Source organism: Sturnus vulgaris, chromosome Z (genome assembly GCF_052056855.1).
Source record: "Sturnus vulgaris isolate bStuVul1 chromosome Z, bStuVul1.hap1, whole genome shotgun sequence".
Taxonomy (NCBI): domain Eukaryota; kingdom Metazoa; phylum Chordata; class Aves; order Passeriformes; family Sturnidae; genus Sturnus; species Sturnus vulgaris.
This window is the reverse complement of record NC_142283.1, coordinates 41,835,943-41,863,653: the sequence shown is the minus strand read 5'-3', so window position 1 is coordinate 41,863,653 and position 27,711 is coordinate 41,835,943.

The window sequence follows — 27,711 nt, the reverse complement described above, 5'->3', positions numbered from 1 at the left end:
TCCTTACTCTGCTTGTTCATTCAAATGGGCTTCTTACTACTGGGTTTTTATTTTGCTTTTCTTTCCAGTGGAGATTCGAAATTCCCCCTGCCAGAATCCATTCATTCTCTAACCACCTAACATCATTGCATGCTCTTTGCCTAACCAGTCACAGTCTTGCCAGACTTCTTGTCAAGTATGTGCCAGATACTTGGCCTGAACCCGGGCTCTCAGGAGCCACTGCTTCTCTCCGTCCAGGCCACCCTCTTCACTTTGAAACTAGTTGCAACTTTTTGTGCTCAGAGCTCCCAGTTCTGGAATCTCAAACAGCCCTGTAGCCACCAGCCCTTGTTTCCTTACATTGTCCCATCCCTCTAGCCCCAGACTGGACCAGCTGGATTTGGGAGCAGCAGACCTGTACTTAGTTTTTTCTCTTTTTGCTCCTCTGTCACTCAGCTAAATGTCACAATCAGTCTACTCCTCTTTCTGCTTTCTATCTTGCCAGATATTTTACCGAAAGCAACTTCTGTATTAGCAAAGGATGGAGGAGTTTCCATTCATAGTTCTTAAATCCAGTTCTACTGGATTTTATGAAAGGATTCTAAGAACGAAGTCTCATTTGGATTTGCACTACACCATATTCAGCATTCCAGTTTTGTTGTGAACAGAACCTTAGTGACTGTAAGAAAGGAAAAGAAAGCACAGGTAGAAAGAGAGAAATTGAAAGATTTCACTATAGAATATGGAAAAAGGTGTGACAAGCTGTTTTAAAGCAACTTATCCACTTTTCTAAATACGGATTCCTTTTTCTAAGCATGATTAAAAGCATAATTCCCTTCATTATTGCCAATGCACTGCCAAATTCTACATCCATCCTTCAAAGTCCAAGAGTGATTGAGAAAAGAGTCACCACGATTCTTAACATGAGTATATACTTATTTACAGATTTTTTTTCCCTGAAATTGTCCAGAAGAAAAGATAAAAAGTGAGCTGCTACTCCATATTTCATCTCAATTCATTTCAATTTGCCAAGAACGAGTTGTTATAAACAACTAAAATGAGATTTATATTATGAAATCGGTGCTACCCATTACTTTCCCCACACTCTGCTTCTTGCTTGCTGCCTTTATAGGCAAGGGCACCCTCCTTATTTTGCTGCCATGATAGCTGAAAATATAGACCATTGCTGGAAGATCAAAGTGACTCCCAAAAGCAGACAAACCAAACACCCCATGAGAATATACTTTACACCCTTAAAATATTTTTAGTATAGTGAATGAATTTAACCATGTTGAACAAGTAATTACTTTCTACTCCAACCCTTTAATTTTCCTTAAAAGTCATTGTTATCATATCTGAGAACCATGCCAGTTTTCATCACTGCACCTTCCTGAAGGTTAAAGCTTAAAACAACTGTCCTGCCTTTTTAACCTGGTAATCTATTTCTGCCTTGAAGTATTTTTTTCTGCAATCAGTGCCACAAAATGTACAATTTAAAATGTTTGACATTGGCTGATTTTGTCCTTCGGATTACCTAGGAGGCTGGTTATATCACATAGTTCATTTTTATATAGAAAGTGTAGAGTTTTGCAGTATATTACATTGAATTGAAACACATGCCAAAATTGCAGATGCTGCTTTTTAAAGAAACAGTCAACTAGAGTGTATCACATCAAATAGATTATGAATTTTTTTCCTGGCATTCTAAGACAAATATTTTTTAATTCAGGACTTAACAGCTTCTCTTTAAAACACTGTGAGTGCCACTGGAACTTACATTTCACAGCAAAAAGACAGATAAGAAGCTTTGAAATATTTTAAAGGAATCAGTGAAATCTCTTTACTAGATAATTATTCTACAGTGGAAGAGAAAAACCCCAGATGATTTTATTTTCTCTTTCTACCTTATATGGTACTTTTTCATCCGTTTATTTTCCTGTGTTGTGTCAATAGTGGTAGTAGAAACAGCAGCTATTTTACAACAGCTATGCTATTGTAAACAACATAATAGATGCTGTTTACACAGGGACATACCTGGGTTCAAGGCACAGTACAAGCAGAGTTAATATTTTAGTCTTTGAAAGAAAGGAAGAAGAAGGGCAAAGAGTAGGGAAGAAGAGGGGAGAGGAGAGGGACATAAACTAGGAGACAGGTCTGGAAAAAAAGATTCAGATATTTAAATATCCCACCAGAAAACAAAGTTAAGTCTCTCTTCTGAAACCCTGATTAGCTGTCTAATCCTATCTAACACAGTATCCCTTATGCCACATGTGGAGGATTTAAGTTTCTTACCTGTCTTGGAAGCTCAGAAATACGAGCAGAAATGCCTTGAAGAGTGAATGTGCTCTATATATATTGCTCAAGTTATATTTCTATCCAAAAGATTGCGGCCATCCTGCATGCAGCCAGGTTTGGAGGCAAGGAAAAAAAATTGCTGTACAGAAAAGAAACATGGTATTAGAATGAAACCTCCATAGTGCAAAGACAGCTTTCAGGGAACTGTGAGAGCTTCAATAGCCTTCCCATTCCCAGATGAAGGGAAAGCTGTCGGAATCATAGAAGGAATAAATTAATCTACCTGGAATAAGTAAAAATCCATGAGCTCAGGATAATAGCAGTGTTTCAGGGAATCTTAGATTTGTTGCCTTCTACCATCTCTCAAAATTGGGTTTTGGAAAGGGGCCTTAGTTTAGCTGGCAGTGGCAACCTTTGCTAGTGACATGCCTTTGTACCTCCACTGCTGAGCATTTATTCTTCCCTCGGGCTACACTCAATGATACCTGAAGTCTCAGTCAGGTTAAATTTGTGGTATTACTCTGTCTGCATCTGTATCTCTCCTAAGTAGATATTAACAAACCAAGTATTTTCAGTCCTTCACAAGGAATATCCATAGAAGACAAGACAGAAAAAAGGTGATGTTTTATAACCAGTCATGTGAAACTTGTTAGATGCATTTTTTAATTCTTGATTAAATCATGACTCTGAGTTGGTAATCTGAGTTTGAGCTGAGGTTTTAATTTTTAGAAGTCATTTGCTGAATCACTTATTTCTTTTTGGAAAGCCTGCTGATTTTAATGTGAACCATTCCTTCATAAATCACAGATGATAAAAACACACACAACTGTGCTGTGTTCAGTAAATGGTGAGTTTTGTTTTGCTTGTGTTGCAGAAGACATTTATGCTAATGGAAATGATTGCACAACTCTATTAAAGCCATGCATTTCAGCCTGTTTTGATCAAGGTTATGTCAGCAATTCTGCTTAGAACACACCGAAGATGTTCTAATTTAGCAGAAGGTAAAGACTGCTCTAGCTTCAAATCTGGCTTTATGCCTGGGAGCAATATTTTAAACCAAATTCATAGCAATGTCATCGGCTACTTTAATGTCTTTTTTTTTTTTGTGGATCCACATTAATCTGCATCAATTCATGCAGGAAACTTAGATTACTAACCCAGTAGACCTAGAATATCATAAGACAGTTCACTAAATCCTCAATGTAAATTGACTTCTACTTTCCAACTAGCCATAGTGCTACTTGTACCTGTGTCTGTTTCAGTAAAAAAGCATTTTGCAATTATTTTGAAGAAGAAGGAGCAAACCCCTGTTTTTAATGAAATGTGTGGTTATTTAGGCATTTTTGGCCATTCTTATTATATTAAGTACTCAAAATAAGGGAAACTAATGTTTATTGCAGTTCTCTCAGCCTTGAAAAGTTATACTTGAAAGTAGTTTATTAAATTTGAGAAGTATTAATAGTTTAACATATGGAAGAGATTTCTGTGGTTTTCTCATGCATTTTGAAATTTGTACTTAGTAGAGATAAAAGTCCAGTGTTTTCACATGATGCAGAGTACTGAAACACCAAAAATTCACTCTGCTGACTGAAATGTATTAAAAATTGTTTGTGTTAACTTTGTCCCAGAACACTTTTATGGGATCCCATACTGTTTAATCTTCTTTAACATAAAGAAAACACAAATATTAAGTTTTAATTTAAGTTAATTTAATTTAAGTTTTTTGGCTATTTTGAGGAGAAAAACTCATTATGTTCTATCATCCCACACAGATAAAAGTTGTACTTCAAATAAATCAGGTATATACAAATCTACATTTATCAATAGAGAATCACAGTCATATCTCCAGAGAATCACAGTTGTATCTCTGGATAAGGCATTTTGTAGCTTCCACTATTAATTTCTTTCTGTTACGTATGAAATGTATTCCATGATTAAGCCTTTAATATTCTTTGGCAACAATAGTCATCAGCTTTGTGATTGAAGCTGTGTGCATGTTTAAATCAGTGAAAATTCGGAGGTCAAGAGTCTATTAGCTTTCTCCATCTTTTGGAGTGTCCCTATCACACCTTTGGAAGTGATAAAGTAATGAAAAATTAGATTAGATAGTAGAAGTATCTTAAATCACTCTGTGATGTAGCATGGATTAAAGAATGCTCTGGTTTTGAAGAGTACAGGAAAGACTGTACTATATAGAATGCTATTTTGTTTATTAATATAATTTGTATGTGCTATATTAAGACAGAAATATTAACTAAACCTAGCATGTTTATTTTCTAAACACAGTGGGCAATAAAAGTAATACCTAGACTTGCTGCATTCATTCAGTTTCCTTGGTGAAAAGAAATAGGGGATCAGCTGTTCTGAATCTGAAGGAAGGCTAAACCACAATTTTACCTGTGATCCAATTAATGACAAAAGGAAAAAAAAAATCTGTCTCTCACAGTTTCTGTTTCAGCACTTGTATTGCAAGAGAAAAATGAAAGAATAGGATGTTAAGTGTCATGATGCACTGACCTGTTCAATTTCATGGTTAGCTGGCACTGCCACTCTTTACCTGTTTACAGCCTCACTCAAATATTAGGTAGGAGTATAATGACAAGTCAATCAAATTGCAAAAAAATGAAAAGGCCAAGGTACTTTCCTATTACAATATTCTGATTTGCTTGACATGATACTGTTAGGAATTATATTTTTAATGATTCCTCTGCTGGACAAAGACAGTGAAGAGAATACAAAATTACACTTGACTTCTCTATTGTCCTGGCAAAGTCTCTAACAAGCATAGGTTAGAGTATAACCATTCTTCTTACAATTTCAGAACTGCAGTCTACAGATCTTCCCTGCTTGCCACATCCAATTTGTTGCAAGGGATGTTTTACACAAGACCACGTCTCTATTCAGTGGTAGCCTAAAGTTGACTGAGATTATAGTTAAATTTCCTTTCTAATGACGGTGTAGAGCAAGAATGATGCTGTCATATCATCAATCCAGAGGCTATAGAATAACCTAAGTGGAAAAAAGAAAATTGGCTTATAAAACAATTATGCATTTTTCACTTTCAAGAGCATTCAGATTAACATGAGACGATGATTTGGAATTATAAAAAGAAGCAAGAACAAGAAAATAATAGAGATTCAATTAAGCAATTCTACCTAGAGCTGTTATTTTATTTTAGTCACAGTGTAGGAAGAATATGTTTTGTATAAAGATGTAGTCAGAAAAACTTAGTTAGAATGTTAGCCACTGCAAAACTTCTACTGAAATCGTAACACAAGTGCCATAGTTACTTATAGAGGAAAAGAAGAAACAAAAGCTAGTGATATTTGACAAACTGAAATTCATTTTCAAATCTAAATATGGCATTTCTAACTTGATCTTTTGTATTTTTGTAATTTAACCAGAATAAAAATAAAAGACAACAGCACATAAACAAACAAACAAACAAAAGAACAAAAGAAAGCTTTAACAAAAATCTGACTTCCCCTTCATTCACCCTGAATTGTTTAATTCTTATTTGAAATTAAATTGGATTTTATAAGTCTGCTTACCAGTAAAATTACTCAGGAAGCAGTTGGGAGAGCTGTAGGAAGAAGTAGGTAAGTAAAGAACAATGTGAATCGTGCTGAGGAGTGCATAAAAAACCCCTAAATTAACTACTCAGAGAAATCATCAAGGATTTGAATAAAGCTCTCACCAGTTTTTCCAGTTCATGGTCAAGACTGAGGCACTGGCAGATGCACCCTGGAAAAAGACTACATGGCTTGGGAAGAAGAATGGTTTTCTTCAGTTGTACATAGATCTTAGAGTAGCTGGTGCATCATAAAATAGAAGCGATTTTAGACACTGGTGCATAACCTGTTGAGGACAGCTTGAAAGCTGGTTAAAAAGGAGCACACAAAGGGTGAAACAAGTTGCTGCACAAGTGCCAGAAATCAGCAGGAGAGAGCAAGTGTTTCTCTATGTATTTAAGTAAAGGCTATTAGAGAAGAAACTTGATGAAATATGTTGCTCTATTTATTGGCTGTTACAGGGAAAGACTGGGTGACGGAAGTAACAAATTGTCATTTCAAATGTTCTAGATGAGGCTGGAAACACTGCTGCAATGTAACATTAATGACTTACTTTTACTTATGTGATTCCTAATCAGGATAAATATGGATTAAGAAACAAGTCTACTGTCTTTTTAGTTCAATAATAACTCAGGGCTGCGCCTGTGAGCATGTACCCTGTTTGTACAGGAACTGAACGTTTCTTCACTGTAGTGTGTGAGGCTGTCATGTCTGAACAATGGAGTTATTGTAGACCAGTGATCAAATCTCCTCGTCTGCTGCTTAACCTGAAAGTGGGTGGGAAGGTAATGGGGCATTAATAGGAAGGAGGATAGAAATAGCTATTTTTCAGTTGCTTTGCTGTAGACCTAATATGGGGTTATACAGTAACCACTTTCAAGTCCTGCATAATCATCTGGTCTCTTACTATGTTATTCTAAATACTAACAGATTGAGATTTCTCTTCATATATGCAGTGCCAAACCAGGAAGTGTCGAAGCCACCATCGTCTGCCTTCAGTGTAAAGGAAACAGAACAAGCTCAGCTGGGAATTAAAATGAAGCTTAGTTTGGAGACTGTTCACACGTGCTCTTGATCTTCCCCTTTCCCTTGATTATATGGCAGCCAAATCTACCAATAGCAATCATCTGAGAGGAATTAGTAAGTGCCTCTGCTTTATGCCTTGATTTTTAGCTTGAGTTGGGATTGACAATCTATCCATACAAATGGGTAAGAGAAAATGAAGAGCTTAAGGCGTTAGAGAGATTCCCTAAAGAAAACTCATCAAAAAACATTCACAGATGCAACAACTGCTTTATTATAGAGCCAGAAATTGTGAGGGAGAATCAGAGCCACTGTTGCAACCTGTGTGTCACCATAGCAACTGCTATTACAACAACTCGGATAGAAGCCCAGATTTTCTATTCAATGATGAAAACTTGGTCTTCCCACAAGATGCTTTCCCCTAGCATGAATCTTTCTGCTCAATAGGATAAAGAGGATGGAAATTAATCACAGAGAAGGAACGAGCTACATTGAGAGAGGAAAAAGTAAAATCAGAAAATAAAATAACAGGACCAAAAGATGCATGTCTTGTCACTGGTCCCTAATAGCCCAATTGTGAAACTGCGTGTCTAGCTCTCATTCCCATTCCATTATACTAGAGTGCAGGGCAAACACATTTGAGCCATCTCTTCAACAGAGGCTGCATCTTCTGACCTTTTCATCTACAATATCATAGGTGCATGCTGCAAGGAAGTAACTAGTGGGAATGGGGGGTGGTGGGTGAGGGGTGTGTGTCAAGTTGACCCTCCCAACTCCATTACTGTTAACAACTATCCTTTCAATATTACGCATTACACTTTGTCAGTTTAGATGGAAAAGACTGTTGTTGAGATATTAACATAGTTCATTCATCAATTACCATCACAGCCAAAATAATCTCAGTTTGCTGCAATTAATTTAATATATTGCCAATGAAAAATTGAGGGGAATGTTGAGAAAAAAGAACAAAACTAAAATGCCCTTGCCTCATTCCATTCTTCTCAGGCTCTGTTTCTTTTCCATATTCTCCTATCCTCTATTTCCCTGGCTCAGGAAATTGGGAATGGACAGCTCTGCTTTCCTCCTTTTCACCTGCTCCAGCATGGGTCTTCCATGGGCCACAGTTTCTATCAGAAAACCTGTGCTGGTAAAGGTTTTCCACAGTTATCTTCCCTTAGGGTATGCCACCAGCTTTGGCATAGGGCTCCCCATAGGCTGCAGCTGGATACCTGCATATCACAGACCTCCCTGGTCTGCCTCACCATGGTCTTCCCCAGGGGCTGCAGGGAATTCTCTGCTCCAGAGTCTGGAAACATCTCCTCTCCTTCCTTCAGTGACCTTGGTGTCTGCAGAGTAGGGTCTCTCACTATTTTTTCCCCCTCACTCCTCCTCCCACTGTCTGCTGTGAAGCGTTTTCATCCCTCCTCAAATATGCTCTCCCACAGGTGCCACCAGCTTGTCTGAGGGCTCAGCCGTGTGCTGCAGTGTCTCTGACAGAGCTGTCTGCACTGCCTGGCAAGCTGTGGCTCCAGCCTCTCCTCACTGAGGCTGGCCCTGCAGCCCTCAGCTTCCAGCACGTGTCCAAGGACACACGAGGCACCATCTTACTGGCTCTGAATTAATAACTGCATTTTGTCACTTTACAGGATAAATTCTCCTGACGTGCTGAATGAAAAGATTTACTTGTATCTAGCTGCATTCGTATTAAGAGATGAATTATCTTATGAAAAAGAGATGTTAGGTTAGTCTGATATAATGAACTCTGACCTCTGATAAAAACAATATTTTATTTTATTTTGTAACATTTTGTTTCTCCACGCCCTTGATTACCATCTTCTTTGCAAACTCTTGCAAAATTCCACAGATTTGCATTCAATCAGAGATCTATAGTTGTCTACCCCGTTTTCTGGTTGTGTGAATAAATACCATGTTTGCTGTTTCACAATTCTTGGATACTCCAGAAGAGACTGTTCCATAGCTGTTTTAAATTTCATAACACAGGTTGGATTTTTTTAGCTACAACTATTTTGGAATAGTGGTTATCTGATCCTCTTTCCTTCTCCCCTGCCTCATTTCCTCAAGAGTGAGGTATAAATTACTTCCAACTCAGCAGTGGACATTTTTGTTTTCCTAGTTCCTCCCAGAGAAATAAGTACTGTCATATCTTACCTACTTAATGAAAATTGACATTAATTTTTGAGCTTGTATTTTGTCTATTTTGTCTGTATGTCAGTGTCCACCTTTTTCAGTGTTTCCTATTTTTTTTTTTTACGATTTCTTGCATTAACAAAATGTTATTGGACGGACATAGTTGGAAAGGCCTTTTTGATACATAATTTCCTATGGACACACACATTTAGAGAGCTAGGGAATTAGAGAGCTTGGAAATTCTTTTCAGGCCTGGATTTCTCCTGACTCTCAGGTCCATTCCCAGGCTGACAAGCTGACTACAGCTTCAGTTAGGGAGGCAGTCTCCCAGGGTGATAACATGGTGAAAAACAGAGTGGAATTCATAATAAAGATTGACACCTGGTGTCTTTCCCGTGGGATACATCCTGAGGTACTGTCCCAAAGATGTTTTTCCCAATTGTCCAATGAACTACTGTCCTGTCCTAACTGCACGTAACACACTTTAAATGTGGGCTGTCCATACAATAAAGTTGGCCTTTTTTCCCCAAAGAAGTCCGCGTGTGTTGCTGTCCTTTCTCTCTCTTTGCAGAGCAGTAACCACAGTTTCCTTGCTGACAGACACTGTCTCCTAAAGAGTCTATTTCTTTCTGTCTTTTACAAAGGGACAATTCATCTAGGTAGCCTCTCTTTGCTTAATGGCCCCCTTCTTTCCTTAGGACACAAGCTTCTATACTGTATATAATTCTGTGCTTCTTTACCTTTAAATCTCTAGAACTCCAGTTCAAGATTAAACTTTTCAGTGCAGCCATTCTGAAAAGATGATTTACTTAATTTAATAAAGTATATGCTTTTACATATTTTTATGGGAATAAGAGGAATGTTTAAACCATATGTTTAACTCCGATTTTGTCTACCTTGTTACCTAAAATGAATTCAATCAGTTCAAGGTATCTTGATCTGAGAGCCTTTCTCAAGCTGAACTTTTGTGAGGTTTTTTGCTACTTACTGTAATGTATCCAAAATATCGTCTAGGCGAGTATTTGGTGGAGAAATCTAACAGCTGTTACTCCTGAGGGACTTCTGCAGTGGAGAGCGTTTGCATTACATTACCATTTACACCACTACAATTTTCTATCATCAGTTAAGAGAATTCTGAATTCCTATCCTAACCTGAATGCCATGAAAGATATGACTACTTTTATGAATGCATTGCAGTACTGTGGCATGGTTATGTGAAGCAGGATTAGAAGTTTTCTGACTATCAGAGAAGTGAAATTCTAAAATAGGTTTTAAAATAAAATAATCCAGATCCTAATCTATTTTAAGATAAAGACAATAAATTCACGGAAAAACTGCAGGAACAAATAAGCAAGATACTGTGACCAGTAATATAATTTGAGAAGTTATTTTTGCCAAATTTGATACATTTTATTACATTGAAAATGACCTTGAAATATTTAAAATGTCTGAAAATAACCATGACCACAACCTGTGGTTTACTTGCATGCAATGAAACTTGAATTTTAATATACTCTCTCCTTCTACAGATGCTAATTCATTAATGAATAAATCCTTTAAATTTAATTATGAAAAATTTTTAAAATTTTATTCTTAGATTTTCATTTATTGAAACAATTCTCTTTCTAAGATAATACTAGTATTTGCTTGGTTAACTGAATCTATTCTTCATCTTCCAAATTCGATCATTTAGTAAAATAATGCAAGGAGCTACTAAATTTTAACATAGAAAAAAATCCCCTGTGTCTGAGAGAACATCTCTGCAACACCTTAGTAACCTGTCCACAGGTACAGCAATGACAGCACACAGTGAAAAATTCCTATGGGAAGTTTATGGGAAGTGATCTCTGCTCGGCTAATATAAACAGTTTACTTTTGATTTAGATCAGTCTGAGCCTGTAGAATGACTAATTTTATAGAAAGAAAAAATTGAAAGTTGCCAAAAGGGATTCTAGGCTAAAGGCTACTGATTGTTCAAGTGGAGCGTCTTAACTCCTCAGAGAGTAAAAAAACACCCTTCTGTGTCTCTCCAGTGATATTTTAAAAAGAAGAAAAAAGCCTCCACCAACCAAAGATGTGGAAATAGAAAATACAGGAGGTAAACAGCCAATAGTGAAAAATTAAACAGGTTGAATTAAGCTATAAAATTTCAATAAAGCAAAGAAAAAAGCAGGATCAATTGTAGATGTAGGAAAATGGGAAAAGATAAGTTACAGGAAGAAATTTTAATAGCAAGTCTTATGATATTTTAAGCATATAAATGTCTCTCTAAAGCTTAACTAATGACCTTAACTTCCATGTGGGTAAGATCTGTTAAGTTGAATTACATCTTTAACAAAGTCTTGTTTAAAATAATTAATTCTGAACTTGGCAATCTACAGAAACTGAAATTTTTTACCCCTCTTCTTATTAAACTAACCAAGAATGTGACCTATGTCCTTGTAGAATAATCATAAAGAATTAAAGGCTAAAATTGTGTGTGCTAAATTTATCCTTACTTCCTCTTCCTCATAGAAATATATTTACATATTAAAGATAGTTTTATGATCTTAGTGTTTTTCATCATCACAGCTGTATTATTAAGAGTGCATACCAATTTATCAGTTTTCTGTAATTGCTCTACAGAGATGATTCAAAATTCACTCCTTACACATCAAACTCAAAAGGAACGTACTGGAAAGATGAGGAAGAACTTTTCATTCAGGAACACTAGTGATAGGAAAAGGGGTTACAATTTAGAACAGGAAAGAAGAAATTCTTTACTGGTAAGGTTGCAAAATACTGGAACAGGTTGTCCAGAATAGTTGTGGATATCCAGTTCCTGGAAATGTCCCAGGTGAGATTTGATGGAGCTTTGAGCAGCCTGATCTAGTGAAAGAGATCCCTGCCCATGGCAGGTACCTTGGAACTAGATGATTTTTGAATGCTCCTTCCAACACAAACCATTCTATGATTTTATGGTTCTAATACCTTTTTCTTCAATTTCATCCCTTCCCCTGCTAACAAATCTATCTTGCAATGATAATTATCCATTTAAGTTTGATTTTATCCATAAGATTTGTGAGAAATAGCCCTGCATTTAAAAACAAGTTCTGTGAAGAAGGAAAGTAAAGAACCAGAGTGTTACAGAACTGCTGAGACTTCCTCAGAAAAATAACAAGGGATTTACATTGAATTTAATAGGAGCCGTGAAAAGGGGTGCTTTCACCTTCTTCACCCTTCAGTGCACAGCAATCGTCATTTATTTCTGTTTGCCTGAAGATGTGAAATAGAGTTGAAAAGCAAACCCACTGATTTAATTTCTCCAGCTCAGGAACTATAATTTTTTTTTTTTTGTTTGTTTGTTTGGTTGGTTGGTTTTTTAAAACTGTATTTCTTCAGTGCACATGAATATGAATGATCGAGGAATCTTCATACAGGTGGATGTGCAAAATAACGGAAATGTAAATGTCTGCATCAGACACGGATTTATAAAGACTGATTGAAATTGCTGTTGCATAAGCAAGTCATATTAACAGTTATTACTATAAGGTGCCATTTGTGCTTTCCCTGTTCATGAGGAATGTTTCTTTTTTGAATGGATCTGCTGCCTTGCTAAACCATTAACATTTGTCAGATGGTGAGATTAGACTCCTAACAACTTGCAGATGACATTCAGCCAGAGCAAACCCTTTTCTGTTGTTGACAGTTTGTTTAATAAGTGTGCGTGCTGCTGACATTTAGGCAAGAAAATGTCTGTGAAATGTGCATTCTTACAGAGTGTAGCTGAAGCTGATGTTAAGCTTTCTAGGCTGGGGTTTTGGTAGGATCTTTGTGTGTACATGCATACTCTTTGTTTGCTTGCAACTTTCACAAACAGAAAGAATATGTTCTACTCAGCGTCTCAAAAATACAGAATGTCTTGATGTTTCAGTTTATTTTAAAACTGAATTTTCAATTGAATGTAATGAAATATTCATACTGAATGTCTTGCCTCATTTTCTTTGCAAATTGTATTTTCAAAGATATTGTTTAAATGATATTATTCAGCTTTCTTCTCCAATGAAGTTTCTGCAAATAACTCTTTCTTGTAAACAATTTCTTTAAAACCTTTTAGGTATATGAAATTTAAGCCTATTTGATTTGAAAGATTACACACATTTCTGCTTTCAAATTGGGATTGCTCTTAATCAATCATTTGTTTTAAACAGCATTTGTTTAAAATCCATTGATTTGAACTATATTTCAGCTAGCAATATCTTGCTTGCCCATTTCAGTGGAAAAATGTCTGTAAGTAAATAAGATTCAATTACAAAGTCCAAATAATTACATTAAATATTTTCTCAAAACTTGCACTGACATTTACTGCAAGAAAATGTCCTCCACTTCAAAAATGAAATGGCAAATATTAGATGAATGGTTATATTTTCAGACATTTAATTTTTCAATGAGTAATATTAGTAGTTTCTATTGTTCTTTAAAATCCATAAGAATGCTTTCCTTAGGCTCCATTCTCATAAAGTGCAAATTGCTGCAACAAATATAAAGCACTTTTTTGTGTCCACAAAATTATGTTGATGTGCACATAAGGCATTTGACTACATAATCAGACAACTATTTATTAACTGGCAATGATCAGATCATAGAATCACAGAATCATTGACTATCCCAAGCTGGAAGAGACCATCAGTGATTATTAAAGTACAGCTCCTGACCAGGCACAGGACAGCCCCAAGAATCAAACTGGTTACTTGTTTTGTCCCTTTATCTCAAGATGCTCTGTAAATTGTTTATATGAAAGGTGCTTTTGAAATTTGACAGTAAAAATTTTGCCTTATTTATTTATTTATTTATTTATTGTTATGCTTAAAGCTTACTTAACTTCACAGAAACTTATTTTTTTCTTGTTAAGTTTTACTCTGAAATAATAATTCTAAATATCATCTTTTTCTGGTTGTATGAATTTTCAACCAGTAATTAATATTTTTTTTTACCAAGTCAGATTTTTTTTTTTTAATTTTAACAATGTATAACTTTAAACTCAGAAATCCTAAAGCATAAGCTAGGAAACTAAATTTAAAATATCAGTTGAGTGTTAAAGACCCTTCTAAGCTGCAGAAAAAGAGAGTGATTGACAGAGAATTTCACTTGCTCATGTTTCTCAATAAAATTTTAGAATTCCTCTTCATGCTTTGTGAAATCTTTACTACAAAAAAGGAACAAAGGAAATCCTGGTCTTTTATACCCTCACAGTCTAAACATGTGAAGTCTGTAGCTCTTGGCTCCTGCTGTGTGTCTGAGTGTTCTGTCACCTAGACAGCACCACAGGTCCCTGCATCCTTTGTTATGCAAAGGGCTGGTGCCAGTTCGTGGCCTCTTGCCTGGGGGTCCTGCCACCCAGGGCTCAACCTGCAGCTGGCACTGCAGCTGCTCCCCCAGCCACCTGCACTGAATGTGCTCCTCAACAACTCTGACACCTCTTGAGCAATTCCAGAGACCCTACACCTCGGCCCTGGAAAACTTATTCTACTGTCTAACCACTCTTTCAGTGAATATTTTTTTTTCCTAATAACTAATCTAAACCTCCTGTGGTACAACTTAAGGCCATTTCTTTTTGTCCTTTCACCTGAGACACGGCAGAAGAGACTGACTCACACCATCCTACAACCTCCTTTCAGCTTGCTGCAGAAAACGATGAGGAGTCCAAAACCGATTTGCAATGAGGTTGTCCAAACAGGATTTGAGGGGCAGCCTAACCAGTACTAATTACTGCTCTGGTCCTTCTGGGCTATTGCTGATAAAGGCCAGGATGCCCTTGGTCTTCTTGGTCACCTGGACACATTGCTGGCTCATATCCAGTAATCTGTGAACTAGTACCTCCAAATCCCTTTCTGCTGAGTAGCTCTCAACCACTCTTTTCCAAGCTGGCACTGATGCCTGGGGTTATTGCATTCCAAGTGCAGGACCCAACAGTTTGCCTTGTTTGAACCTCACACAGTTGTCCTCACCCCATTGATCCAGCCTGTCGAGATCTCTCTGTAGAACCTTCCTGCCCTCCAGAAGATCAACTTGCCAGCCCACTTTGGTGTCATCTACAAACTGACTGAGGGTGCATTCAATCCCCTCATCCAGCACACTGATAAAGATGTTAAATAGGAGGGGCACCAATACTGAGGCCTGAGGAATGCCACTAGTCCACAGGCTACCAACTGGGTGTAGCTCCATTCACCACCACTCTCTGGGTCCACCTGCCCAGCCAGTTTTACAGCAAAGAGTACACTTGTCCAAGTCCTGAGCAGTCAGCTTCTCCAGGAAAATGCTGTGAGAGATGATGTCAAACACTTCACTGAAATCTGAGCAGTCCAACAGCCTTTGTCTCATTTACTGAAGCCTCATCTACTAAGCACAACCCTTTGTCATAAAGGGAGATCACGTTGCTCATTGTGTTGTTTGGAATTGTATCTTGGATCGTGACTGGCAGAAATCTGACTGTTTTAAAGAGTTTCATGTGTAGGTCTGATTGGAGGTCTAGAAAATCTTCCTATAGTAAATAGGTAATAGGGAGAAGATTATAGTATGTGCGTCCCTTTGGTTTTTTTTGAGATACAATAAGAGAGTAGCAAATGAAGTTCTACATATATCATTAAAATGAGAATGTGAGTATCCCACTGTAAAAGGACCAGTAACATCAGCTGCCCAGCAGTAATCGAACACAACAGGTTTGTAGAGAAAGAAAACCCAAAGTGGATAAGAATAATGGATAAAATAAACAGCTAGCAGTAAACAAACATTTCTGAACCACTTGTGAATTATCAAATGAATTGATAAAAATTATTTGTAATAGCTAGGGGCTTATCCTTCCAAAAACTGGAGCTTAAATCTCCTTGTGGGCCATTTCACAGATTTTTCTGAGCTGATGTTTGCTGTCATCTCTAGTCATAAGCCAAAACACATATTGTATATAAATATACAGGATCTTACCCTGAAGGCTGATACTGCTTTTGTGTCCCACTTCACAGTCATGGAAGCTAGTCTTCTGGGGTACCCTACCACACAATTTAATATTTAAATCAAAGAGTTTGTAGTTAAAGAGAAATGGGTAAGTACTTTTTAAAACATTTTTTGTGTCATAAATTAAACTGGAAAAATTAAGCTGGTTAATAAAACTCTGTGATAGCAGATAAAACTGCAACTGTACCCCACTTCCATTTACACAATAGTTACATCAAATCTCCTTTCCAAAGGGAAAGTTTATTAGCAAATTAAGTATACTGTATACTTGCTTACTGAGCTCTCCTATCCTTCCCTTCCTAGGCGAGGCAAAAAAATCCTTTTTTTTTCTTCCCAGTTTCAGTCTTGGAGAAGAAGTTAGCCCTCATTTTTATGTTCTTTGTTTCTGTCTGTGGCACCACCAAAAACTATTGTGTAAAATTATTTCTATCTGTTATGCACAAGTCAGAGGAGCCCTGTTACTTCAGCAAAAGCAAAGAATACAAAAGAAATTTGAGATACAACTCTATATATATAATGTGATGCTTTCTTTATGAACTGAGACAAAATTGTTCTGCATGTGGGGCATAATTACTTGTCACCCTTCTGAGGAAATGAGTCCTGTACTCATTATTAAAAGGGAATTAAGTTTGTATAAAATACACAATTTCATCCCCAAAATGTCTTATAACTTGCATCTAAGACATTACAAATTCTTCTAAATCCACCAATGTTGTGGATTTATGTTGGCTATTTTTTGCTTGCTGTTCCTTACAGATCAGTAGAGGTTCTTACACCAAAAATATTTTTGTTTATTATGTGTATTTGCTTATTATTGTTTGCATTTAGTTGAGACAATGAAGCTCATCATCCCATAATATTAGTGGATTGAAAGCTGCATAATCTAAAGTGGGACATTGCATACATAGATTCAGTGATTTCTTTAAAGCACACAAGATTTGGGACACCTCAGAACTGAATTTGAACTCTTTAATTCTAGATACTGGAACAAACCCTATATGATTCTTTGTTTTTCTTTAGTTCTCAGATAGGCATTTTAAAATTATTAAACCTTTCTTAAATGCATACCTGGGACTAATAAAAATGAAGATGAAGCAAGACTGATAGAAAATTTTTAATATTATTTCACCTAAAACCTGCTGAAGGCACATTGCTACAACTGGTTGAAATATTTTTCTTTATGATGGCATTGATTATTCTTATCTGCACTATGTCTCTTGTATAAGACCTGCTAACACTAATCATGATATCTAACTGATATCAAGAGAAAAGAGACTATTTTTCCTCTAGTCTTCTGGGGAGCTCTTCCACTGACTTTCTATATGATACAGTAACTGCAATAGCAGCAAAATTTTATAAAGATTTAAGAAGTGATTTTTAAAATTGATTATGCTGAATAAAATGTATAACTCTCATTACAATATAGGAAATATAATAACAACAAGGAGATAAAATGTGGAGTGGTTGTATTGTTTCACTTGAAAACTGATTTCTGGGGTTTCTGAATTTCAGTTTCTACAAATCCCACAGATCTAAAATATTTTTATTTAACACCCTAGACGCAATAGTATTTGATGCAATTACCCAAAAGCTGATTTTGCTCTCATATTCTGAATCCAAATAATCTCCAGACATTATGTTCATTTGGCCTTTTCTAGTGCCGATGCATTAAGGAAGAAACGTCTCAAAAAGATAATGACTGTAAGGGAGACAGCACCAAGTAATTCTTTCCTCTGTGACCTCTTGTTCTGCCTTTCAAGGAGTGTTCAGTACAGCCAAATGTAATTGCGTGAAGTGCATGGTTCATATCCAGACTACACAAAGGACAGAAGGTATAGGAATGGGAGAGGTGATAATGTCCAAGAAAGTAAATGAACATGAAAGTTCTATGAACAGGTGGTAACCTGAATACAAATATATAACTGGCTGACAGTCTGCTACTCACTGCCTGTGAGCATGAGGCTTCTGAATGTTTCTTTTAACACAGTGTTGAAGAGTCACTAGTGCAGCAGCAAGCAGAGGAATAACAATCAATAATTAACAGGACAGAGTGAGTAGAGGAGTTCTAAACGGGATAAAGTCAGCAGTGTGGAATAATGTAAGATTTTCAATTTGTAGAGATTTCTGCCATATATTATTGAAAATAACAAGCACTTCAAGATAATGTGATATGATTGCACTTACTTAAGCATGTATTGCAGTCCAATGGAAAATCTGACGATCAGTGAGACGTAATTCTAGGACAATGATGGAAAAAAGACTTTGTGAACTGACAAAACCATGAAGTTTTATCCCTAAAATAGGTTAAAAAAATTAGCATGCTGTGTGTGTTCAAATCTACAGTGCAAATGAACATTCACAGCAGAACATGACTTGTCATTGGTGGCAAAAGGTCAGCCAGAAAACAATTGTGCAAAAGCCATGCCTGAAACACCAAGCTACATGTGCTTCTATAATTTAATTAGTCAGAAATGAAATTAATTTCAACATTCTAAAACGAGGAAGAAGAGACAAAATTATCATGCATACATCAAACTTAAGACTCAAACGCTCAACTAAAATATTCAAACAATAAAGTAGAAAGAAAAAAAACAGAGGTCAACAACTCAAACAGAGTTTCAGAAAATACCTCCTCTAATAAGAAGTGCACATTTAAAATCATCATGAAATAGATGCAAAATAAGTTAAACAGATCATTGTTATTAAAAATGCAACATCCATTTTCCCTATTCCTCACCATGCATTTCCATTAAACTCCAGTTATAAATGACCTGGGAATCCAAGATCACTTGTAGTCATGCAAAAGTACTTTTACTTTTGGATTGGTAGATGCAGTCATCCCAGTGAAGGATCCAGCACAGGGCTGCTACAAGATGTGAAGGATGGTCCTAAAGGTGGCTGAAGGAAAGAAGGAGGAAGGACACGAAGAGGCAAGAGCAGCCCTTTCCCAGCAGCAGAGTACTGATAGATGAGCTCATCAGATCTGGACTAGAGATAGATGGTCTAATCAAGCAGGTGACAGCCACAGAGTGGGGCTGTCCTGGAGCACCTGATGAGGAAATGGGAATAGAATTGTCCTTTTGGGCAGCAATTTAGCTGTTGTCCATTGTCCTCGTTTTACAATGAGCAGTGCATTTTTCTCCATCTATTTTTACCTGTATCAGTTTGTTCATAGATAAGCATACCTGAAGGGAACTTTAAGTTAACAATGTATGTTGCTATTTTTCTTTTTTTTTGTTGTTTTGCTTTATGATGTGTGATTAAAATTGTAATGAATGACTTCTACATTTACGCTGGACCTGGAGTGCCTGACATGTAGCCCTCTTTTCCTGAACACTACAGCAGAACCAGTAGAAGAATCTCATGCATAGTCCAAGGGCTGTGAACCGTAGCCCAGAAATTAAGCGCAGGCAGCTGTTAATTGTATCATGTTTAATTAATTGTGTCATGTTTAGTGGAATGTGTGAGGTCATTGTTGATTCTTGCCACAGTTCCTCAACCTCCACAGTATGAAGTTCATACGGAACTTTTTCTTTGGTTTGGAGCACAAAAAAGTATCTACCTCTCTCTTCAGCATTTCTTTGACAACCTAATTTTGTTCACCTGCGTCCTACTAGCAGGCAGCTCTGACTTCTAAATACATGCCACTGGGGTATGATGTTATAGCAGAAGAGCTCTCTCTGACAGCATTTGCTGCATTTGCTACGCTTGAGTCTACTGGACAAGTACAGTATCAACATAAGTTCAGGAGATACAGGATCTGTGGGGGTTTTTTAGTGTTTAATTCATTTTGAAGGATGCTGTACTAAACAGGAAGGTAGAAGGAGGAGGTTGCCACAGCCTGAAACGATTGATGTCTCTGGACATTTTGGGATGAGTGTGCGTGGGGTGGTGGGCAGGGGCAGGTCAGGCTTTGTCGTGGCAAGGCAGTGACCTGCCCCAAAGCCCCTAAGAGCCTGTATCCCAGACTTGCAGAGCTGCCAATCATGGCATTCCAGAGACAGAGCTCCACTCTCTCCCAACCCAGCTCCTGAATGGCCAAATGACCAGAAGTCCCACCTGGGGGGAGGGCCCGCGAAGGCCTGAGGGTTTTAAAAGCTGAACATCAGTATGGCAAGTCTTGACCCTACCTTGGTCTTGGGCTTTCTATGTGGGCACTGCTGGAACCTAGGACCTGGTAGCTATATGTGTGCTTTTCATTAAGTTTTCTGTCTTTCTCTCTTTCTTCTTCTAATTCCCTCTTCTTGGAACATTTTGAGTAACTTAATACCGGATGGGTTTGAAGTTTGCTGAGTTGAATTGACCACATGAATGTTGTGAGAGGTGCCTATGTTGATTAAATGTTGTACTAAGCCTTTTACCAAGGTTCCCTGTCTTTCTATAGTTTGCCAGTGTGCTTTTGCTTGCTCAGACTCTAGAGAATATTGTATTGTTCCTGAGCATCTAACCCAGAGTACAGGGACCACGTAACTTTGAGTGAGTTGTCTGGGGCCTTACTGAGATGAAGTGGGAGAAAGTGGCTAGTACTGATAAATAATTTCATTGTTACTTCCCAGTTAAAATATCTGTGTAGCTGAAGATCAGTTCCATGGCATAAAGAAGCTGGAAGCTTTATGCGGCTCTATTTAAACATTCACATTCTGCATCTGAAAGCTGTTATTCCTAAAAAAAAATGTAAGTTTGGTTTCCTTTGGAAAACAAATGTTTGTTTTTCTTGTTGCTGTTATTATAAAGACTAGTGAGTTTTTGTAGCATCCCCCTGTTGTTTGGTTGGAATTGTTTTCATTATAAGCCTGCTACTGCTTTTTCAGCCTTTCAAAAGGAACAAAGAAAAGGTTGTTCTAAGTCTCATCACAGGCTGGGCTCCTCAGCAATGAAATAAAGGCTTTAAATGATCAGCATTTGCTCAGTTATATAACTGTTGTTTTCCTGTATTCATTCAATTTAAATTGAAATACAGTTTACAAAATACCAAATGACCATTTATTCTTGCAGGACACTAGAGATCATCAGTAACTGTTTGTAATGTTTTATGGGGTTTTCTTTCTACCTCTGAAGGAAAAGAATCGAGTTGATTCTTTCTTGCCTTAGTTTTAATTGCTAATAAATCACATTGCTTGCACATCATGCTCTCCAGCACACATCGATTATCATCTGCTCTCTTCTTCACGAGATGTCCAGAGGTGTCTCTGCCTTAAAACAAAAAACCCACAATGTTTTCTTGATCCCTAAGACTGATTCTGAGGAAAGATGTTCTAACGAATCTGTCAGCAGCTGACTGTCTTGGGTATTCAAGGTGCATGCTGATTTCCCCTTTAGTGCAAAATGTCTTTAGATGTGACCGTTTAATTACATGTTAATATGATCAGAAAAGCACAGCCTGAGATAAAAGAAAAAGCAACACATTTTTAAACATTCTTTTCAGTAGAGCCTGGTATAGGTTGTGCACCTGTATAGCCTAGGTACTCTTTTTACCTAAGACTAGGTATGCCTTTTTAGAAGGTTTTAGTATAGGTGATACATTCAACATTAGGCTCCTTGCATCACTATTCCCCAAACAGTTCTTGAATCAATTTTCAGAGTCTAGTACTTCAAACATATTTACACTTAAAATTATATATTTTTTACGTTTCAGTCAGTTTGGATGACCAAAGCTATTACCCAGCACTTAGCCAGCAGCTGGAATGATTACAGCCTTCTCCCTTGTGTCTTTCCTGGTATTTCAGATCCGATTTCCTTTCCCAGTCTAGAACTAGCATATACATGCTAGACTTAAGTTTCTTCTCTTTTCTGTTACTAGACAAACTAATTGCTTTAGCCTGTTACAATTTTAGGCCTTTCTACCTCCCCCTCCCATTCAATTGATCAAATATTTCTGGAGGGTTTGAACTTCAGATGAGACAACTGACCAGCCCATTTTTTCTTAGTTTATGAGGTTGGACAACAAGTCATGAATTTGCACAGTTTGGATCATGCTTGCTGCAGATGGAATCTAATTTGCTGGGTCTCTGTCAAGCCTCTGGGAAATTCACTTCTAAATTGATGGGAATAAATTCTGCTAATAAATTTTCAAGGGAAAAGGGATATAGACCTGTCTAGCACAAAGGCTGTCTGAAAGTCATTCTAAGATAAGAAGCCTGTTGAGTTTTCAATGAAAGCCTTATCCTTTTTCTAGATAATGGTCATTGTATTTTGGTTAGTATTTTTCATAAAGCAGCCCCCAACAGCAACATGATATGAAAGATATTGTGAATAATTTGAATAACTTATGTGCGATTGAAAATAGTTTTGTTGGTGGGAAGTACTTGGAACTGATAATGAAAGGCCATATCACCATCGTCTCCTATAATTGCAAGTTCTACTCTTATAAATGGATTAAGGCTGCAACACATTTTTCTTTGTCAGGAACTTCTTTAAAATACTTTTTATCAATAAAGCTGTTATTGAGATGTGGTAATTTTTATTGTTTGCACAGACGATTGCTTATGCACTCACAGTAGTAATTGTTCATGTACTTTACAGTAGTGGTCTTAGTGTGTTTTGTATAAGTAGAATTTTTTGACAGCTGATTTATTCCTTCTCAACTCATCATGAATTGATCCCTTTTGTTACTAGCTATTGCTGTAAAGCACTGTGAGAGCAACATGCATGTTGTCAGCAGAGTTTCCTGAAGTGACCAGCATCTAAAGAATTCCCTTGTTTTACTATCATCTCAGGCCTTACTATTTAAATGTCCCTGTGGAGCTTCAAAACAGCTCCAGCAGCAAATATCACTAAACTTTTACCAAGGCAAGATTTCATTATCAGATACCATCTTTCCTAATTCATTTTGCTGGCTGTTTCCTCCCTCCACTGTATATGTTTCCTGTAGGATTTTGCTGTTGCTGTTTTTTCCACATAAGGTGGTATTCAAGCCAGGCATGTATGTTTAAAATAGGATGATGTAAAATGTCCCACAAAGAGCAACAATCTGGACTCTATTAATGATGAAGTACACAGGATCTTCATTCCACACATTTTTGATGTAAGCTTCTTTTTCTAGGTTACCAAATACTAAAATTTAGCCATTTGCTTCTAATTATTAGGAGCAATATTCTAATTAAAAGGGTGAAGATTAGATATAAGATTATTTAAAATTATTATTATTACTATTATTATTATTAATTATTATCTATTTTTTTTGCTTTAGTATTTATCTTAAAACATTCTGGCTTTTAGAGTTGTTAGGAAATTCTGCTAGCAACAGATTACTTTTGTTTTAATGCTTGAGAGAGAAATGTCATATGAATATGCAGTCTGCTGACAGTACAGTGGGAACATAGACCCATGTAATAAAGAAACCACAGCACTGAACTCAACAAATATGACATTTTGATAGAGGATTCAGCAGGAAAAAGGACTAGTCTAACATATGATCACACACTAAGCACTGCGGCTTTTTACATCCACTGTCCAAAAATCTGTAAAAAAAAAGTAGAGATAGTTTAAAGATTTAGAGATAATTTATTTCCATCCTTACTGCATTCTTTTGTCACTCTCCCTCCCCTCATTTGCTGAGGAAAATGAAAACAAATAAATAAATAAACCAGATAGAATTAAACTGAAGTTTCATCCTAGAGTGAATTTGATTTCATTCATTCATTCATTCATTCATTCATTCATTCATTCATTCATTCATCTATATTTCAAAGTACTTTAAGTCCATAGCTTGTAAACCAGAGAAATATATTGAATACTAATGGACACAAGTAATAATTGATTGGTTAAGAAGGAAACATTGATTGTTCATATTTAGAATAAGCTATGGACTTACTTACTCTTTTATTAATAAAAAACTTAAAGATGATATTTATTTGGTGTTAATTATGTGACCACCATTAAACTATTTTAAAGGAGTTTTTGTTGGTTTTTTGGTTAATTTATTTTTTCTGCACAAATATATTTATTGTTTTAGATGACTAGAAAGCATTTAAACTTGTAAAACATCAATGAAAGCTATGTTTGAATGTTTGGGTTTTGTTACTTTTTGTTCTCTACATTGAGTTGTTCTCTGTGTAGGTACAGAAAATTCTGATCAGTATCAGAGTCATCTCTAGCAGGCACCTTTTGTCTGCACAATTACTTTTTTACTTTTTACAATTAATTATGTTAGTTGAACAGCATGCTAATGATACAGGAACTCATCCATAAATGGGGTAAAAATCCCACCAGCAGTGTAAAAAAGTGGATGGAAACATAACAGATCTGTTGTAGTGATCACTGCATTTTTTTGGTGGTACAGATGAGAAGAGAATGGAATAGAGTAGAATAGTTTGCTGCATAAAATAGGGATATTGAGAGGAAAAAAATAAAACAAGAGGTTGTGTTTAGATTTCTTGCTGGCTGTGTGTAGGGCTGGATGCATTTCTTCAAACTTCAGGCAGCTACAATATGGATTTGAATACCTCATTTGTTTTCCAGGCTTTCTTTGTAGATAGTAGCAAAAGCCAGACTTTTTCAGGGTAAAATTCATCTCCTTTTGAGGTTGATAACTAAAATACGTTGGATGAATTGTGCTATTTAGAAGTACTTATTTCTCTCTATTGACTAGAAATGGAAGCAAACAAGCTAGTATAGACAGTGTCTAGAAGTCAGATGAGATCTATCTCCTTTCTTATGACTAAAAAGAGCAGATGATGTCAAAGAATGGTCTCACTTTTGTTCATGTGATGGAATTATACTGTATTGCTTTTGGAGATTTTATTTTAATATAGACAAAAGGTTACTTTTATTAAATATTGCCCTTGAAAAGTCCCACAGAAGCTCAAAATAACTGAGATTTATGCTTCCTTAGCCCTTTATAATTCTCCAGGTTTTTTTTCTCTGGGTGATAGTTGATCTTGCCCAAGTTCCTGCTGTTCATACCAGCTATATTTTGGTCTTTATGCACTTATGGAAACGTAGGACTTTTATTTTTCTATATGTTAATTTGCATTTTAAATGTTTTTAACCATTACAAATTGTATTCTAAATTTCTCAGTATTTAAACTTCATCCTGTGAGAAGTGGAAAGAGCAAATTTTGATTTTCAATAGATTCTACCAAATGCAATAGTTACTATCCAAGTGGGCAGCTCTTACTTCAAAACCTAGCCTGTGGCAATATTTCCATGGGAAGCCTTGCATAATGCTAAATCTTTCCTATAAGCCCACACAAAAATGTTAAATTCCTTCTGAACTCAATAAACACCTCATAAAAAGAACATAGGATAGAAATGGATTTTAAACAAAAGCTAGCTAGGAAGCAGGAAGGACCTCGATTTTCAGAGTGCTGAGCCTATTTTTGTTGTTTCATTTAAATTCCTCTTCCTTTTGAAGTAACATGCAAACAACATTTATAGTCTACAAATGAAATCAATTAAGAAGCTATGAGTGAGACTTGAGTTGTTTACAAAACTGAGAGTCTACGAGTTTCCAGTGAGAAGTTGAGTTGTCTGCTTGGAGGCTATGCTATCACTCTGCTAATAAAAAAATTAAAAACCAGAATAAAATGTCTGCAAAATAACAATTAGAGAAAGAAGGGGGAACCCAGATTAAATATTAGAAAACAGTTTTGATTTCCTGTTGGGATGCAGATTAATATTTATTAGTGTAAGTTTAGATATTGAAAGGTCTTTTTAATCAAGGTGAGAGGCAATTTTCATTAGCTGATTTTTAAAAATGGATAAATATGCATGAACAGATTAAATATCCAAGTCATAGCAAAATTCTAATAAGGATAAAAAGTATATTGCTCTGTAATTCACCAAAGGAAAAACATTTGCTTTCCTTTTCAGTTGCAGAGACTATTCAGTTGCTATTGTGAAGGGGGGAAAAAAAAGTGTGTATATATATATGTATATATATATATATCTAGAAAGAGAGCTGGATAGCTTTTTTTTTTTTTTTTTTTCATTAGATAGGAAGAAGAAATTATTCAGGAATAACTTATATAGTCACTGGACCATTTCACTGGTAAGATTTATTTTCTAAGCATTATTTGTGCTTACGTGCTGCATTTCAGCTCTATTCACAATGAATGCACTTTCCCTCTCATTTTAATCAACAATTTTGTGGTGCTATTGCTGACAGTACATGTCAGAGGGCTCCTAATTTATCCTTGGAGTAAAGCTATGCAAGCCACTGGCTTTTCATTAAAGATAAATTTGACCAGTTGGTATGTGAACCTACTATAAGTTATAAAAAAATAACCCATTACAATGAAGTAGTCAAGCAAAGCCTTTTAGCTCAAGATCTTTGTTACCTGCTATAAAAACTGTCTGCTGCCTTGACAACTGAACTGCATCATACTCCAAATGTGTTTTGACACTGTTTCTCCCATGTTTAGAATGACCTAGTGAAGGCTTGGAGGTTACATATGGCCCATTAATTGATTGATAGGAGCATGATCTAGAATCCAGATTTCATATGTTGCACAGTAACACTCTGTGCTGGTTTTGCATTACTTGACTTTTGGTGAGGAGGGAATGAGCCCAGCCACGAAGTGATGTTCTAAGAGAAGCTGCTAACAGCTTCCTCCATGCCTGGCAAAACCAATTGCTGGCTGGCTCTGAGAATAGGGATGCTGGTAAGCCAATGAGAGAGTTAAACATGGCCCTGTGAATTCACATTTTGAACTCCAGGAATTTCTCTTTTTCTTCCGGCCTGAGTATAGCAACAGGCTGGCCCAGCCGCTCTGCACAGCTGGGCTGGGCGGGCTCTGCCGCAGGGCCCGGCCCCTTCCCGGGAATCCTGCCAGGCCCCATCCTGGCACGGCAGGGCCCTGCTCTGCTGCAGCACTGGCTGAGCCGGATACCCTTCTCCCCAGCACGGCCAGGCCGGCCCGTGGCTCCCTTGGAATGCTGCTGCTGCTGCTGCTGCAGCTGCTGCTGCTGCTGAGTCTCAGCAAAAAGCACCGAGCAGGAGGATGGGGAGCCATCGGCCCACGGGTGCTGCCCTGTGCTCTGGCCTGGCTGCTGAGATCCTGGCTTACCCCCGGCGCCGCTGCCGGAAAACTCGCCACCTTAAACAGCTCTGACTGGCACCTGGCAGGGATAACACAACCCTCTGCAGGCCTCGGGCCAGATATGAACTCTTGCATTGCACAGATGAGACTTGCACACCTTCCACCCTCTTTCGAGTGAGAGAAAAGGGCAGAATGAAGACACGTAGAGAAACAACATGAGGACACCAAGGTCAGTGAAGTAGAAGGTCGCAGATGGAAAGGATTGATAGAGATGCCTCACTCTTGGGCTGAAATCCTCTTGTAAGGCTATGGAAAAGATACAATTGATACATCAGACTCTTCTTCCCTGTAACTCGTTGAAAAGCATGGAGGGGATGAGGCATTCAAATTGTAGGCGTGAGCAAAGGCATTCACGCTACACAAGCCGATGTTGAAGTGGCTGTGATCCCATGAGAAATTTGAACAGAAAGAGAGTGATGAAGACTTTTTGCCCCAGGGAAGAAGAAGGATATCTCTTTTCCTAGAGATGAAGATGATCTCAGAGATAGATGAAGAGAACCTTTTTTTTCTGAACAGCTCATCCTTAAAAGTGTACCCCCTTAGCCAAAGATTGAGCCCTCAAAAACAGTTGTGGGGAAACTGTAAGTCGTGGGGAGAGACTTTTACACAGTGATCAGATTTCCATTCTCCCGGGCAGCTGATTCACTGTGACACTGAAGCCA